Raw genomic sequence first — 16,343 nt, 5'->3', positions numbered from 1 at the left:
TAAGCAGTATTTTCTTCATTTTATAAAAAGAGCTACTGCCGCAGAATGAGATTAAATCATTTGCCATGGCCACCCAGCTAAAAAGTGGCAGAGCTAGAATTCTTATCTCATCTGTCTCATCACCCCAACATTCCTTACCTATTTGAATCTAGTGCTTGCTGCCCAGAAGGATATTCCATAGGGACGAAAATGGTCTATATCTGTGCTGCCTGATAGTCCATATGTGACAACTGATTGTTTGAAATGTGGCTAGTATAAGGAACTGAATTTTTTATTCCATTTAATTTTAATCATTTAAATGTAAACAGCCACATGTACCTAAGGATTTCTATCTTAGACAGTGAAGGTCTAGGATTTCTCCATTGTATGATGGCTGGAATCACTTAGCTCTATTTTGCTGATATTCCAGCACTTTTTGACTCTACCTTCCTTCTGAGAAAGATGTTGTCAGCTGGTAGCAAACACACCTGCTAAAGATTAGCTACATTAAACCCCCCACAGGCCTGTGTCATTCTAATTAGTCACTGTGTCTCAAAAAACAGGATATTAATTCTCTGTCTTTATTTCATTTTATAGTTTATATACATGTTTTTTAATGTTGAAAAAAAATCAATGTTTCAGGCACACCCAAATGCCAGAAGCCTATTAAACCAAAGGTGCAAGGGAGAAAAGCTGATTGAGACCACATGGCACTTTCATAGAATAAATCTTAGAGAAAAGAAAGGCAGTGTGATGGAAAAGCCTCTGCCTTATCAGATGGTGGCCATTGTAGCAACTCACGTTGTCAAGTAAACTTCACAGATAGCTTGACTTACTCCTTAGCACGGAAACCTAAAACAGGAAAAGCAGCACTACAATGAAAAAGAACAACATCATAGTCTAGAACCGAGCTCTGGAACCTTCTCCATTCTGATGGACTGATGTGAGTCAAGCTATGGGGACACCGCAACCTAGCTCCGGAAGTGGCTAAAAAGACATGCTGCAGGGTCATACAGACCTGAGTTTCAGATCCAGCATATTTTCCTCACCCCCATTTCCTCTTTAAATTTGATGCTTCTGGGAGATTGCCAGATTTTGTCCCTTTAGCACTAACCCTTCAATATCAGTTTGATAATCACTTACCCTGGATGATTCCAAAAAAGTGAAGGAAGGTCCTTACCCTTGAAAAACTCTCAATCTGGTGGTATGCAGCTAACATGCAGGAAACAAGCTGAGATTAAATGCTTATAGACAGCATGGATTTGCCAGTAAGTGCAGGCATTTAAAGAAAAAAATCAGTGAAAGGGATAATTTAAGACAATAAACATCTTATAGATATCTTTGTTTCTCTTTTTTACCTTGGCTGCAGAAAGCTCAGAACCAGATCTGTAGTTCAATTATTTCATTTATAATATCCCATGAAGTATGCATGTTTGTGGTACTGCCATGCGCTTGGCACTGAGGTTTGAGGGGTGGTTAATTTTCAATTTCTATTTTATGTTTTTGCTATTATTTGTTCTCCAAGTAACACTTTAACGAAGCTATCTGAGTTAAAAATAAATAATAATATAGACAAACCATCAGGTATTACCCATCTTTCAATTTATATATTTAAATATATATTTTTTCATGAGAATACTCATGAAAGTTATGAAGCCATTTATAAAAGCTCCAAAATTCGGCAATTAGCCAAAAACACAGAATAAGAATTAAGTAAAGGAAGCAATGGTAACAGAGATTTCCAAGTGTTTGAGATTAACTGCATACTATAATTGACCTTAATATTTTCTCTAAATTTGATAGCAGCTCATATTTGAGAAAAGAGAAAAAAGAAGAAATGTATCCCTTTTCATTGCCCGACATAGACCATATATGCCAACATGCCCAACCCATACCATTCGATCTCAATGAGAAATCTTTGCATGCATACTGAGTACCCACAACAAGCTAAAGAAGAAGCAACACAACTCAGTACACCAGGAATTCACAATGAAGCAGAAAATTGGGCTACTTAAATAAGCAATGATACAGTTTTTGGTTCATCAGGTACGATTCTTCTGAGAGGCAACACACAATTACAGAGAAACTTCCATGACTCCAGCATCCTACTTTACCTGTTCAGTGTAATGTAACCTTAGCAACCAAATGAGGGGATTATTTTTCTTCTCTGTTTTCTAGAGTGTCTCTGGAAGTTTCCACCCAAAGAACTTCCATGTGACTGGGGCCCAAGGGAATGAATAGAAGTTCTCAGGTGGGATATGGGAAAGATATTCCTGAGGGGGAAGTAGCATGAGCAATGAATCAGACACAGAAGTTCATAAACCCCAGAATTTGCAACAAGGCATGTGGTACCCTGAAGCTTAAAAGTAGAGAATATGAAGGAAAGTGGTAGAAAAGGAGACTAAAAACAAAGAACATCATAATGTCTTCTATTTTCTTATGCATGCATCGACCTCTTAGTTCAATGATGACGTAATAGTTATTTAACACATTAAAAATTAACAGTCTTGGGGTGCATAGGTGGCACATTCAGTTAAGCACCCAGCTCTTGGTTTTGACTCAGGTTGTGATCTCCGGGTCATGAGATTGAACCTAAGTTGGGCTCCCTGCTCAATGCAGGGTCTGCTTAAGACTTTCTCTCTCCCTCCCTCTCTCTCTCTCTCTGCCCCTCCCCCTGCTCACACACTCACTCTCCCTCTCTAATATAAATACATAAATCTTTTTAAAAAATCAATGTTCAAAATCCAGAAGCCATAGGAAAAAACTAAAATGTACTAATTCATTTTAACTAAAGTATCTGCCATATATGCATGCACATAAAAGAGATTAATATCCACAATTAAGTATTTCTCATGCATATTTTTAGGCAAACTATATAAAGATGTAATTCACAGATATACGGACTGCCAGCTAATATATTAAAAGAAGATCAGCCTTATTGGTAATCATACAAATCTAAATTAAAACAACTAGAAACTATTTTTACCTAATAGATGGACAAATAAAAGATTGTTAATACATTGTAGGGGAGATGAAAATTTATCACCACCCAACTTAAGTTTTCAACTGGGGCTCTTTAACAAGAAGACAAATTAACAAAGGAAAACCAGTTTATAAACGCATGCAGTGCACATCTCATGGGAAAAACTTAGAGGAACCCAAAGGGGCAGCCCAGGATTCCAGCTTCTATAGCATCTTCAACTAAAGACAATAATTCATAGAGAAATGACAGGCCCAAATTTTAGATTGCTGCAGGTGGTGAACCAAGAGAAGGTAAATACGTGGAGGAAACTAATGGAGTAAGGTTTGTTTGCAGATTCCGCCGGTACTGTTTCTGGACTGATAAGACTCTGTCTACAGTAAAATGAGAGTTTATATCCTGCCTCCAGGCAGACAATGGGAAGCTTTGCTCCTTCTTTTTTTTTTTTTTTTTTTTTAATGCTTCACAAATTTGCATGTCATCCTTGTGCAGGGGCCATGCTGATCTCTATATCGTTCCAATTTTAGTTTATGCGCTGCCAAAGCAAGCAAGCACTGCTCCTTCTTAATTGCCTTCAGCTTGAACTAATTTTTATGTCAAAGAGGCATATTTTGGAGTGACATATTCTGGTTTTCTGTAATATTATTTCACAAATATTGTGACAAAATGGTCACTTTCTTTCACTGTAGGCGAAAATATAAACTGGTTCAATATTCTAGAAGAGTGTTGGGTGTTATTCACCAGAATTTACAAGGTGCATCCTGTTAGTTGAGCAATTCAACTTGAGGGAATCTGTAAAACCTATCCTACTAAAATACTTGCACTCAGGCACATTAATGGATGCCCACTGCAGTATTGTTTGCAATAGCAACAAGATGAATACAATGAAAATGCCTATAAGTGATATTACCATCATGTTATAGCTACAATATGGAACACAATGCAGCCTTGAAAAGAAAGTGGCTTTTAAAATGAAGAGCATTTATTTATATGTATCACCCAATGTATATTTATATATATCTCCACAATTAGTGCTAAATGACATAAACTAATGAATAGTATTTGTAGTATGATCCCATTCATGGTTTTTGAAAAACTAAATATGTGTACATGAACTTATGTAGGCACAGAAATTAATGAAAAGAAGTATGGAAGCCTAGGGTATAAAAGGTGGAGTCACTGTCTCTGTGGAAGGAATATGAGTGGGCGAGCCCTGTGAAATGGAGAGTGAGGCAGAAAGAGGGACAAGGAGGAAGGTAGAAAGAAGACTTTATTTTTATTCTAGATGCTTTGATAGTATTTTAATTTTTCCATAATAGAAATGCATCCATGGATCTTATATTATTTTTCAAAATAAAAATAAATTAAAACTAGTTATATCACAGCACGAACACGTCATCATCCTGGTCATTCTTGATTACCAAGGCAGCTACATTGCCCAGACTGGCCAGGCCTCATTCTGATTTAGCCACCTCAGAGAGGTAAGCTAAGCCCTTGTATATCCCTGAAGAATCATATATTCTCAGAATTGTAAAGCATTTTAAGTCATCTACTCAATCTCTTATTCAAGTGCTTGAGATCCCTATTGAACATCTCTGCATTGATCTCCCAGCTTTTGCTAGATTCCTCTTCTAGAGACAAGAACCATTGCTTCCCATGGTCTCCTATTTTATCTTCCAGCATCTCTACCAGAAAGACCTCCCTTGTGTTAAGCCAAAATAAGTCTCTATCCCTAAGCCTATCTACTTCTGTGAACACAGTTTACAGGTCTCTCTTCACTGAGGAGAAAAAAGGAGGTCCTACTATCCGCCCCAGGTAAATTAGAAGAGCTTTCTCTCCATTTAATGTTGGTCATACCACTAACTATGGTGTATTATAATAGTTTATATACAATCAGACTAAAAGACCTGAACATGAAGCACCTTTTCCCTAGGACCTAGATCAGGGTCAAGCTCATGGGAAGTTTTCAGGAAACGGTTGACAGATATGAGGGAGAATAGATGGATGGATGGATGGATGGATGGATGGTTAGATGGGTAGATGGATGGATGGGTAGATGGGTGGACTTTTTAAGTTATTGCTTACTGAGCACTAACTTCAGGCTTGGAACTCACTGTATCTGCTAAACAAACTATAAAGTAGTTATCATTATAATTATCTCCATTTCACTACTCAGAAAACAGTCCCAAAGAGTTTTGCTCATTCTAAATATGGCCCCATATTTAGCAAAGTTGGGGTCTGAAACTTGGATGGATGATTACAAAGTTTATACTTTTAATGACTTCATCACAGTGCCATGAATTAATGAATGAATGAGAAAAAGATTGAACCAATCTACCAATTTCTTAAAGGATACCACAGTTTTGAAATTTCTCCATGTGCTTTGGAATTCTGTTACAGCTTTCAAAAGAAAGTACAGCTTCAATTTGGCTAACACCAACTTACATTCAGTCAGTTCCAAAAAAATTTTTTTAATAAAAAGCAATCATCAACCAGCCACCACTCCCTACATTTATAGGTGTGAAGTGGATAGGATTTATCTCTAGCCCCTGCTTTGAACTTTGAACAAATCTGAAGTCTCGTCTTTGGGGATCTGACAGGTGCAGCAGTGGAATGTTAAAATTTACACGAACATCATTTAAACTTCATTTAAGCCCCTCCCTTACTTTGGAAAGCCTTATATCAAATTTTGTAACAAAAAGAGAACATGCAATTTAAATTAAAGAGTTACGGGAGGTTTGGGTACTTTCCAGCCTGGGTTAGCAAACCCCAAAGGCTTCTAATTAGGTTTTCCTTCTGTTTCTTCTTAGTCTGGTCATCAAAACCATGTATGAGAATAAAACAAATCAGATAGATTGCCTACTCTTCATTCAAGATATAAATCCATTATAGACAAAACATATCTTAAAGGATATTTTGCAAATACCTCCCAAATCTGCTGGATGGCCTAATGGTCTTTATTCTGATCTAACCCATCCTTATAACCAAGCATAGTAATTCTAAGGACAAAAATGCAAGATAATTTTAATATTGCACAGATCCTACCTTTCTTTAGTTTCTAATAGTGACTGTTCAAAGTACATTTCTTGTGTTCCTGAAGTATAAAAAGAGGAGAAATGATTCGCCAATCTCAGGCTGTGTTCTATTTTATAGCGACACCAAAAGATAGGGCAAGCAAGAAAGTTGTAGTCTGTAAAGTCACCTCAAAGACCTATAATTACTCTCTTAAAAATTCATCATTGGTATTGTTCATTTGCCTGTATTTATATGGCATAGCCACAGCTGACTTTCTCTGGAATGTCCAGGAGTCTGACTTGCCTAGTGAAAAATACACAGATGGGCTTTGGTGCTTCTGGTTCTAGGCAACATAACAGAGCTCCAATTATTCCTTATCTATGAAATGGAGCTTCAATGATACTCAAATTAGAACAAAGAAATAACTACCCTAAGATCCTCCTTCACTGTGGGTTTCTGTGGCTTGTATCTTGGTGGGAGCCACAGGCCCTGTATCATCTTCTCTATGGTTCCTCTACTTCTCCAACACTTGTTCACTATCAACCATACTAGTGAGGCTGAAACAGTTATACTGAAAAGGGGGGAAATCGCCATGCTGGCATCCAAGCTCAGGGAAGAATTGAATCAGTTGATTAGATACACTTGCCTCTATGTGACATATGTAATAGATCAAAGCAATCTACCATATATTTATCAATACCTTTTATTGTTTTATGTTTCACACAAATTTATAAAAAATTATTTTATGAGCTGTATTATCATATAAATGTTCTATGATAGCTATCTCTTCACTGGATCCTATCTTAAAATTTTTAAAAGGCAAATAAGGCAAATAGTAATATGTTGGGACACCTGAGTGGCTTAGTCAGTTAAGTGGCTGACTTGATTTCAGCTCAGGTCGTGATCTCAGGGTCCTGGGATTGAGTCCTACATTGGGCTCCCTGTTCAGTGGGAGTCTGCTTGAGGATTCTCTCTCCCTCTCTTCTGTCTCCCTTCCCCTACTCTCTCTCTCTAAAATAAATAAATCAATCTTTTTTAAAAATGGTAGTGTATCAAAGTCAAACAATTCTGTATAACTGAGTGGGAATGTAACTACCATATAAAGAAAAAAGAAACATGCTACCTTGGTCACAAATTTGTTCTACCTGTAAAGATTCAGTTTATTCATTGAAAAAACAATGATGACATAACAAATGATATTATATAGCATACAATAATTTAAAACATGACATTTTATCATTTAATCAATTGAGACTCTCAGTATTGTGTAGGTTTATAGAATAGACGTATATGTTATAAACAGACTCAGAATGCATCAGAGTGGTGAAGAGTCTTACACAAGCTCACTCAGTTATCAAGTGGTTAACAAAATCCACTCTTACTATTTTAAGCCTAGGACTTCTTCCCCAGTGTCAATATTCTACCTCCTGCTGCCCTATCATGAGAGAATCTGATCATGGTTCTATCCACCAAGAAAAGACTCTTAAATCATTCCCACTTTCCAGGACTGATTTTAGAAACATTCCAAAAAATTTCAAGTTCATCCAGCCTGTCTTCTTTGTGTTGTTTCCTCTTCACCCAGCTCCCTTTTTTGAGATAGAGAAAATGAGGCTTAGAAATCCCACAGCTTGCATATGTATGAATTGGGCATCAAAACCATGCCTATCTTGCTTTAAACCATGCTTAATAAAATGTACCAGAGAGTTGGATTTTGAATAAAGCTAATTTAAAACTCCAACTTCACTATCAATTGTGTGTGACTGAACCGCTAGAAGCCTCAGTACCACTTGTTGTAGGTACTAAATGAGATGATGCATACAATAGAGTACCTATGGGAAAAAAAAGAATAGCTAGTGTTATAATTATAATACATCAAACTGCTTTAAAGGAATGTATCATGGACCATAGGATTTCAGGCACCATATTTGAGATGAAGCTGAGGGATCCTCTCAAAATAGCAGTATGCACATTGCATATAAATATATCTTCTATAAAGAGCAATGAGGGACAGAACCAGAAACAGGTTTCCAGATTCATTAATCTACCACCGTGAGCAACCATGAGCCTCCTGTTCTGGAGCCCAGATTTCTTCCCACTTAGCATCCCAGTGATTCTCTCTATTCTGAAATCCCTGCTCTGGAAAATGTGGTAAGACTTCCAGATTTGGAAGGAGAGTTGGGGAGCAGTAAACATGATAGTGCTTTATGCTCAACCAGACCAGTCCCTGTAGTCAAGCTTTATGCTTAAAGATGAAAGTTTCCCTCTGAATAGGTCACCAGAATGGCTACTGGTGCTAACAATCAAAAGATAGTCTCATAATATGAGATAAACAATGACAGAAACCACTATCCGAATACAAGAGGACTCAGAGGGAAGGGTGAGCTTCCTCCCGCATTCCAGAGTCCTAAGCATATTCCCCAAAGTAAGAATTAACAACAGGGAAGAAGTTCCTCATGATCACTTGTTCTTCCCACATCCTTAATAGCTAAAGGCAACTGATGTGGATTCATAATGCCAGGAAAGCCATGGTCATCCTCCAGCCTCTGATGGAAATGCAGCAAGCCCTCACAGACAGATATGTATGTGAATCCCAAGATGCCATAACTTGGAATAAGTAATTTAAGCTCTCTAAGCCTCAAGCTTCATCTAGCAAAATTTGCTGTAAAAATGTACTACTATTAATACTATCAACTGTTACTATTCATATCATTTTTATCTATACTAAAAGATATATTATTCAAAATTAATTTGTCTACTATAATTTTTAGAATCCCTCCTACATTTCCCACTGGCACCTCAAGATCCACTCTCAATCCTTTCACTTTGCTCAAAAAAATCCTCTATAAACTATATCAACATGTTCCCTAGCCCTCGGTTTCTAGTTTTGTTGAATCAAAGAGTGGGGATGGGGATCCTATCAGAGACAGAAGAGAAAGAGGTTGGGCTATTTAGTCTCCTGAGACCCCCTCTGCCAGGCTGCTATGAGTTAGCTATATTTCTTTCCCAAAAGCCACGATTCCTACCAAGCAGCTCTTTCCTTACATCTCTCTCCAGGTTACAGTAATCATTCTTCCCCACCTTGCCTCTTCAATCCTGGGGGTGGTAATGGCACCACACCCATGGTAGCCCTCAGATCCTGCAGTATACCTTGTTGGTTCCTTACACCCTGCTTATATCTTTATAAACAGGCTCTGTATTAAATGGTCCTCAGTTGTCCAATTGAAATAAGTCATAATTTTCCTATTTTCCTACCAGATCATTGACAAATACAAATATTAACAGGCTAATTTATGTAAAACAGTTCAGTTTGCTAGGTCCAAAATATAGAAGCAGAGAATCAATAATTGACCTCTTCCTTCTCTACTTATAATTCCTCTCTTCTAAGTGCCTTTCAGTCATGGAGACCAATCTTCTGTCCCCTAATCGTGGCCCAGACTCTGAACTTTTGTTCAGTTAACTTCAGCCTAAAATTCCTCTTAATTTTTTTTGCAGTTCAATTATCTGTTGGGTTTCCTTCTTTCTTTTCTAAATAGTCTTTCTACCTCCTTCCATCTGTGACTGTCTATGCTGGACATTCTCCCCTTCTCCCCTCCTAATGGATCCCCAGTTTGGCGCTGGTATTAGGTTCTGGTATACTCAGGGAAGATGGTTCCAGGCCCATGGATGGAGCATGGTTGGCCTAGTCCAGCCATTTAATCCTTTTCCTCTCTTCCAGTGACTGTTTAGGGTAGTAACCAAATGACAAGATCTAGACTCATTGCAATTCAGAGGAAATCTGCAAAGGGATAAAGGAAGCAGTGTTTTAAGAGAGATGTTATTTCTTAAGAGAAAGAAAGAAAGGAGAAAATGTTCTTTTCCTTCCTTCCTTCCTGCCTTCCTTCCTTCCTTCCTACCTTCCTTCCTTCCTTCCCTCCTGATTTTGATGTTATTTGAAGATGAGATGTTTGGAGTTTAGTCGGTCACCTTTTTACCAAGAGGGGAAGGCAAGAGAATTGGAAAGAAGCTGACCCAGAGCCTTAACAGCATCGAGCATCTGAATCAGCCATCCTCAAACCCACTTTTCCAAATTTCTCATTACATAAGAAAATAAACCTGTCTACATTAACTGCTTTTATTTGATTATTGTTACTTGTAGCCAAAAGAATATTAAATGGTATACTACCCCAAACCGGCTGCATGCCCACTATGCAGGCATATTCCTCTTATCTATTTCCCCTACTCAGACCACCTGGCATATACATCCTGAAATTCCTAAGAAAAAGACTGGGTATGCTGGGCCCATGAAGAGTCTCCTTTATGCTAGAATCCACAGTCCCGCACAAGTAAGACTCTGGCTTCCTAATCCAAAGGTTAGTGTCTTCAAATCCTGTATCTTTCCTTTTGAGAAAATACATATGGAACAGATGAGACCATTCTGTTCCACAAATATTAACATCAGAGACCAAAATAAGGGGCCAGCAGAGACTTTGTACTATTTTATCCACATGTAGCATTTAGAAATCTTTAAATGGCTAGAAGGAACTCATCACAAGGGGGGTAGGATTAGATTTTGGCCAAAAAACAAAAAACAAAAAAACAGTGGACTAAACAAAATAGAAATGTGTCTCCTTTTCATGTGAATGGAGGCAGGCATGGGGCCTCCATAATTGGTAAGCCCTCCTAAGCTCCTTCTGATTGTTCTGAGATCTGCAACATGTACTTTATCTTGTGCTCTAAGATTTTTGTTCCAGTTGCAGCCATCACTTCTGAATTCACAGTGAGGAAAATGGAGATGAGAAGACAAGGGACACCTCCTCCCCTCAAGGAAACTTCACAGAGTTGCAAATCCACTCAATGCTTCAATTCAGTGCTGGATATTTTCTGTTTGTTCCTCTACCCCATCTACTCCCCACCCTTTTCTGCCCTGTTCTGTGCCTTGGGGAGTTCACCTGAATGAATGACAACCATGGGCTCCCTTGCCCTCTGGCTTCTGCTGATGTAGCCAATAAGAGACACACTCAGGAAATGGGATGATGGAAGAAGTGAGGTGAGGGGATCTATTTCCCCAGCTTGTTCCCTTCCAAGTGGCTAGGGGTTGGCTCTATCCCTCCATCTAATGTATGAGTGAGTATATCTACTTCAGGTTACTAACAATAAAGGGTACATTGTAGAGAATACAAAAGTGATACTAAAATCAATTTTTACAAAAAAAAAAAATTTACTATAACCATGCACAATTCTAAACGATGTCAATGATAACACACTCTCCCTACCAGGACAGACCACTCCCACCATCACTCCTCCCCCTTAATAGCCACTGCCTGTCCCAAAGGTCATGGCTCCTGTCAATTATCTCCCTCCACATGGTTTGGTAACCTGGGAGTAGCACCAGTTCTCTGCATATAATCCTCTGGGTTTCCAAAACTCCTAAACACAACTTTATAAATAATCACTTTATGAATCCGGTCAAATACCCAGTATGAATGTGTCACCATTTCTTGCTGGCACCCTAGGAGATCCCTGCCAGCAGAAACAGAGTCTTCTAATGTAGTCATGAGCCAAGACAAAATTTAGAGGTTCTTCACAGGGAGAAAACGATAAATCAGACATTGGGAGAACAGGCTCTGCTACCCTCATTTAGAGCTTTTTTTTTTTCCTTATTTGAAGTTGAAGATTACAGATCTACCAACTAAAACACTTTTATGATTGTTCCCAGTCAAAATGTTCATTCTCCCCATCACTTCTGCTGCTTCCCTCCAAGGAAACTTTCAAGAAAACCAGCTAGCTGGGAGTGACTAAACAATACATCCAGTTTGCTGTCCTAATGCCAAGTAGGAGGAATCTGATTCGGTCCTGCTCTCTATCCACCGGTGCCCTTCAGTAGAGGTTGTACTCACAGCATTAAGCAATCAATCAGCCAATGAGAATGGAACACCGGCCAATTGGAACAGATGCTCTCTGGTGTGCCATTCCCGTGCATAACTGCTGGGTATCTTCACTCCCTCTAGGAGAGCTAAAGGGATAACAGTTTGGCTTCATCCCTGTACCCACAGACTCTGGGCACCTCCTAATCCCCATGTCTGTTTTGTGAAGTCAGGCCTGTCTACACTAGCCCATCCTTGGCTCCTGGGCTGGATCAGCTTCCCAACAGGAAAGCCAACTTGACAGCTCCTATTTCTTAACCATGAATTCCAGCCAGCTCTCACTTTTAGTTGTCAGCATCCACATAGCCACTTCCTTGCAGTACTGGTTTTGGTGAGAAAAAGGCAATGTTAAGAGGCAATAAAATGGCCTAGGATGAACAATTAATTGGAGAGCTTTTGTTTCCTTCCCTAACCCCAAATACAGTAACTAGTAAATTTGGATTTCATTGTCTTCTTACAAAATAGTCTGCCCTGGGAGAGCATATTCTTTTCAGAGCTGTGTGTCACTGTCAAGGCAATCAGCAGATAGGCCCTGATTGTGCTGGAGCCCTGCTGCAGGCCCAGAGGGCAGGACTTCCAGAGAATGGGCTGCTGTTGTTGGCTTGTTGCTACAACAAAGCCTCTGAAAGGACTTCCTGGGGGCCAACGTTCAAAGTCCCTACAGTTCACCTACTTGTGCTTGGCTGGAAGTGTCTCACTTTTCCAAAAGTAAGACAAAGCCTTATGCAAGAAAATTTTGAGGATGAATTTTGTTTGGGCTGGTTGTTTTTCATCTCTGTGCCAGACACTTCACACGCACACGTCACCTCTCATCTTCATAAAAGCCCAGTGAAGTGTGACCATCCTCAGAAGCTGGCAGTGGCTGGACCTCAAGTTGGCCTGACTCCAAAACCCCATCAGACCATCTCCACTTCTGTTACCACCTTTCCCAGAACCATGCAGCGGGCCAGAGGGGAGGCATTATCAGGGTAGCATCATGACCATGCAGGCCACTGGCCTCGGCCAAGGGCAAAGTGATCATCAGCAGAGGATGGGGACATAGGAAAAGGTGGGTTTATCAATTATCTTTTGCCATATGACAATCCACTTCAAAACTTAGTGGGGTAGAACAACCACAATTTATTTCTTGTGATCTGGGCTTTAACTGGCAGTGTTTCTGCTCTACACCGTGTCCCTCACATCAGGCTGATGTCTGGGGTGGTTTGGAAGCTTGCAGAGCCCTCTCTCAAGGCCTCTCTCACCTTAGTGCTGGCTGTTGGTTGCCCAGCTGCAGGAGTTTTTCAGTGACTGGTATTAGTGTGAGGGATTTCAGTCTTATCTCTACACGTCCTCTCTCTCCAAGAGGATAAGGCTTAGACTTCCTTAGCATGGCAGCTGGTTTGGAGTGAATGGAAACAGAAGCTGCCACCTCCCCTACAGGCTAGTCCCAGAGCTGGCACAGTGTCACTTCTGTCCATTCCACTGGCTAAAGCCAGCCCAGGTTCTAGAAGAGGAGAAACAGACTCCATCTCTAAGCAGAAGGAGAAACATGTGTAGGGAGGCAAGAGGACTTATTGGCAGCCATCTTCAGAGAAAATCTACCATAGCGAATGTGTTTAAGATTCCCTTTCAGGAGACATGCCCTGTGGAGACAATGGGTAGAAGGCTTTCTCTGCAGCATCGTGGTGAATGGGTCTCATCGAGACTGCCAATCCTGATTGGTCATGGCTGCTTAGAATGCATGTGGAAGAGGATTCTGAGGTAGTATCTGGGTCTAGTAGGAAAAAAATCCCTCAACTGAGTCATCCATTCATCCATTCCTCTTTTGGTTCAAAAACTATTAATTGAGCTCCTGTCACATGCCACGCACTCTTCTAAGTGCTAAGAGCAAAGCAGTAAAAACACACACAAGCACTACATCCTTTCTCAAGGGGTTTATACTTCAGTGGAAGATACAGGCAATAAATAAATAAGCAAGTATAAAATATGCTAGGTAGAAATTAGTGCTAAAAAAGAAAAAGATGTGTATGAAGAGCAATAGGTGTATTAATCATGTCTTTTTATTTTCTGTATTTCTAATGCTTGACAACTTGGAGTCTGACCGACCCTGGAAACACTGCTCCTTCCAAGGCTAGCCCATTCCTGGAGACAGTAAGTGACTGGCCCAGAGGCATGCCTTTCCTATGCAAACTCACAAATCCAGAGCCCACACCACCACCCCCTTCCTCCCAGGTACCAGACAACTGAGGAGAGCCCTTACATTTCTGAGCCTGCTGAAATTATTCAAAGTAGCCAATCCTAAACCTGCTCTTTTACAAGGAAACCACAATAAAGGTTCTGGCTCACATTTCCTTTACTCCCTCTGCCTCCTACTTGACTACTTGACCCTCATGCTTCTTTTTTTTTTTTTTTTTTTTTAATTTATGATAGAGAGAGAGAGAGAGAGAGGCAGAGACACAGGCAGAGGGAGAAGCAGGCTCCATGCACCGGGAGCCCGATGTGGGATTCGATCCCGGGTCTCCAGGATCGCGCCCTGGGCCAAAGGCAGGCGCCAAACCGCTGCACCACCCAGGGATCCCCGACCCTCATGCTTCTTATGTGGCCTTGTGTGGCATCAAGTGCCCCTTCCTCTTGGGAGCAGTGAGTAACAAAATATCTTTTCAAAAGCAATTGTTCTGATCTGTTGAGTTCACCATACCTAAATAATAACAAAACCTACATTTTAAATAAAACATCAGGAGATTTCTAATAAGGTCATATATGAGCAGATGCACAAAGAGAAGTCAGGAATGAGGGTTTAGGCAGAGATGAACATTCCAGAGGGAATGGTAAATGCGAAGGTCCTAGGAAGTCGTTCTCAACATATCTGAGGAACACTATGGCCGCAACAGAGGTAGCAAGGGGATAGTGCTCAGAAATGAGATCTGAGAGGCAGCAGAGGCAGAGAATGAGGTCAGTCATGGGGAGGTAAGGACTGTTCAAGCAACACTGTGTGGGCGCTGTCCAGTAGAAATGCAGTGTGAGCCATGAATACAAGCCACGTATGTGATTTAAATTTTCCAGTAGCCACATATTAAAAAGTAAAAATAAACAAGGGCAGACAACTCTAATAATATGTTTTACTTAATCCAACATATCAAAATATTATCATTTCAACATGTAATCAATATAAAAAATATTAATGAAGGCCTTACTTTTCATACTGAGTCTTCCAAATGCAAGTGTGCATTTTTATCCTCACTGCACACCTCGTTTCAGAATTACCATAATTCAGGTGCTTGATAGCCACATGTGCCTAGTGGTTACACCATATCATCTAGACTAGTATTTCCCAGACTGGCCTATCTCAGAAAAATGTTCCTATTAACAAACAAACGGAAAGAACAGACAATCTTCTCTGTCCTCGCTATAGTCTGTGTCTTCCCATTCCAAAACTCCTATGTTGAAACCTAATCCTTAATGTGATGGCCTCTGGGAGGTGACTAGGTCATGAGAGTGGAGCCCTCATGAATGAGATTAGTGCCCTCAAAAAGGAAGCCAGCCTTCCACCAAGTGAGGACACTGAAAAGACAGCTGTCTATGAACCAGGAGGAGGACTCTCACCAGACAGTGGATCTGTTGAGATACCTTTGATCTTGTACTTCCCAGCCTCCAGAAGTGTGAGAAACACATCTTTGTCTATGGTATTCTGTTACAGTAGTGCAAATTGAAGTGCTCAAACAAATAAAGAGCACGGAAACACTAAACAAATTTAATTTTTTTTCTTTTAAAATGATTTTCAGCTAAAAGGAACACAACCATGAGTTAATTATGTCCCTTTATCCATTACACATTAGACAGACCCAGGGTTGGACTCCAGCTTGGCCACAACTGGCTGTAACCCAGGTGATCCACATAGCCCATTTGAACTATACTCTTCATGTTTTTAACATATAGGCTATAACACCTATGCCAACAAATTCTTCCAAGGCTGTCTGTGAAAGTGCCTCCTTAATCTCAAAACATTGTACAGGGAAGCCCAGGTGGCTCAGTGGTTTAGTGCCGCCTTCAGCCCAGGGTGTGATCCTGGAGACCCAGGATTGAGTCCCATGTCAGGGTCCCTGCATGGAGCCTGCTTCTCCCTCTGCCTCTCTCTCTCTCTCTCTCTCTCTCTCTCTCGAATAAATAAATACAATCTTAAAAAAAACATTTTACAAATGTAAGAGATTGCAATTACTGCATATGCCACATACAGGTGAGTGCCAGAGACAGAAATATTGACCTCCTTACACAACAGGCAAGCTGTCCATGGGAGTGAGCAAAAGTGCAAAGGAGAGTGAACATAAATGCTTAGTGTAGGAACCACTAAGCTGGGGAAAATGCTAAGGAAAGCAGCATCTGGACACTGATGCCTAACTTATATCAGTGGTCTCTACACATTTAAACAGTTTACTTTACTAGTCAGGGTCCCAGCAGAGAACAGAGAGCACACTCTAAATCATTTGAGG

At 40.1% G+C, this 16,343-nt stretch overlaps 1 non-coding gene across 1 annotated transcript; it reads right to left on the bottom strand.

Moving 5' to 3' along the window:
• Positions 1-3,406: 3,406 nt before the first annotated feature.
• Positions 3,407-3,514, bottom strand: LOC112916066 (U6 spliceosomal RNA). The gene has a single exon (XR_003234247.2). It is a non-coding gene; the product is annotated as a U6 spliceosomal RNA (small nuclear RNA).
• Positions 3,515-16,343: the final 12,829 nt, after the last annotated feature.

This window comes from Vulpes vulpes, chromosome 13 (assembly GCF_048418805.1).
Source record: "Vulpes vulpes isolate BD-2025 chromosome 13, VulVul3, whole genome shotgun sequence".
NCBI classification, from domain to species: Eukaryota; Metazoa; Chordata; class Mammalia; order Carnivora; family Canidae; genus Vulpes; species Vulpes vulpes.
Note: the sequence above shows the minus strand (reverse complement) of the source record. Positions and strands in the feature narration are given on the sequence as shown.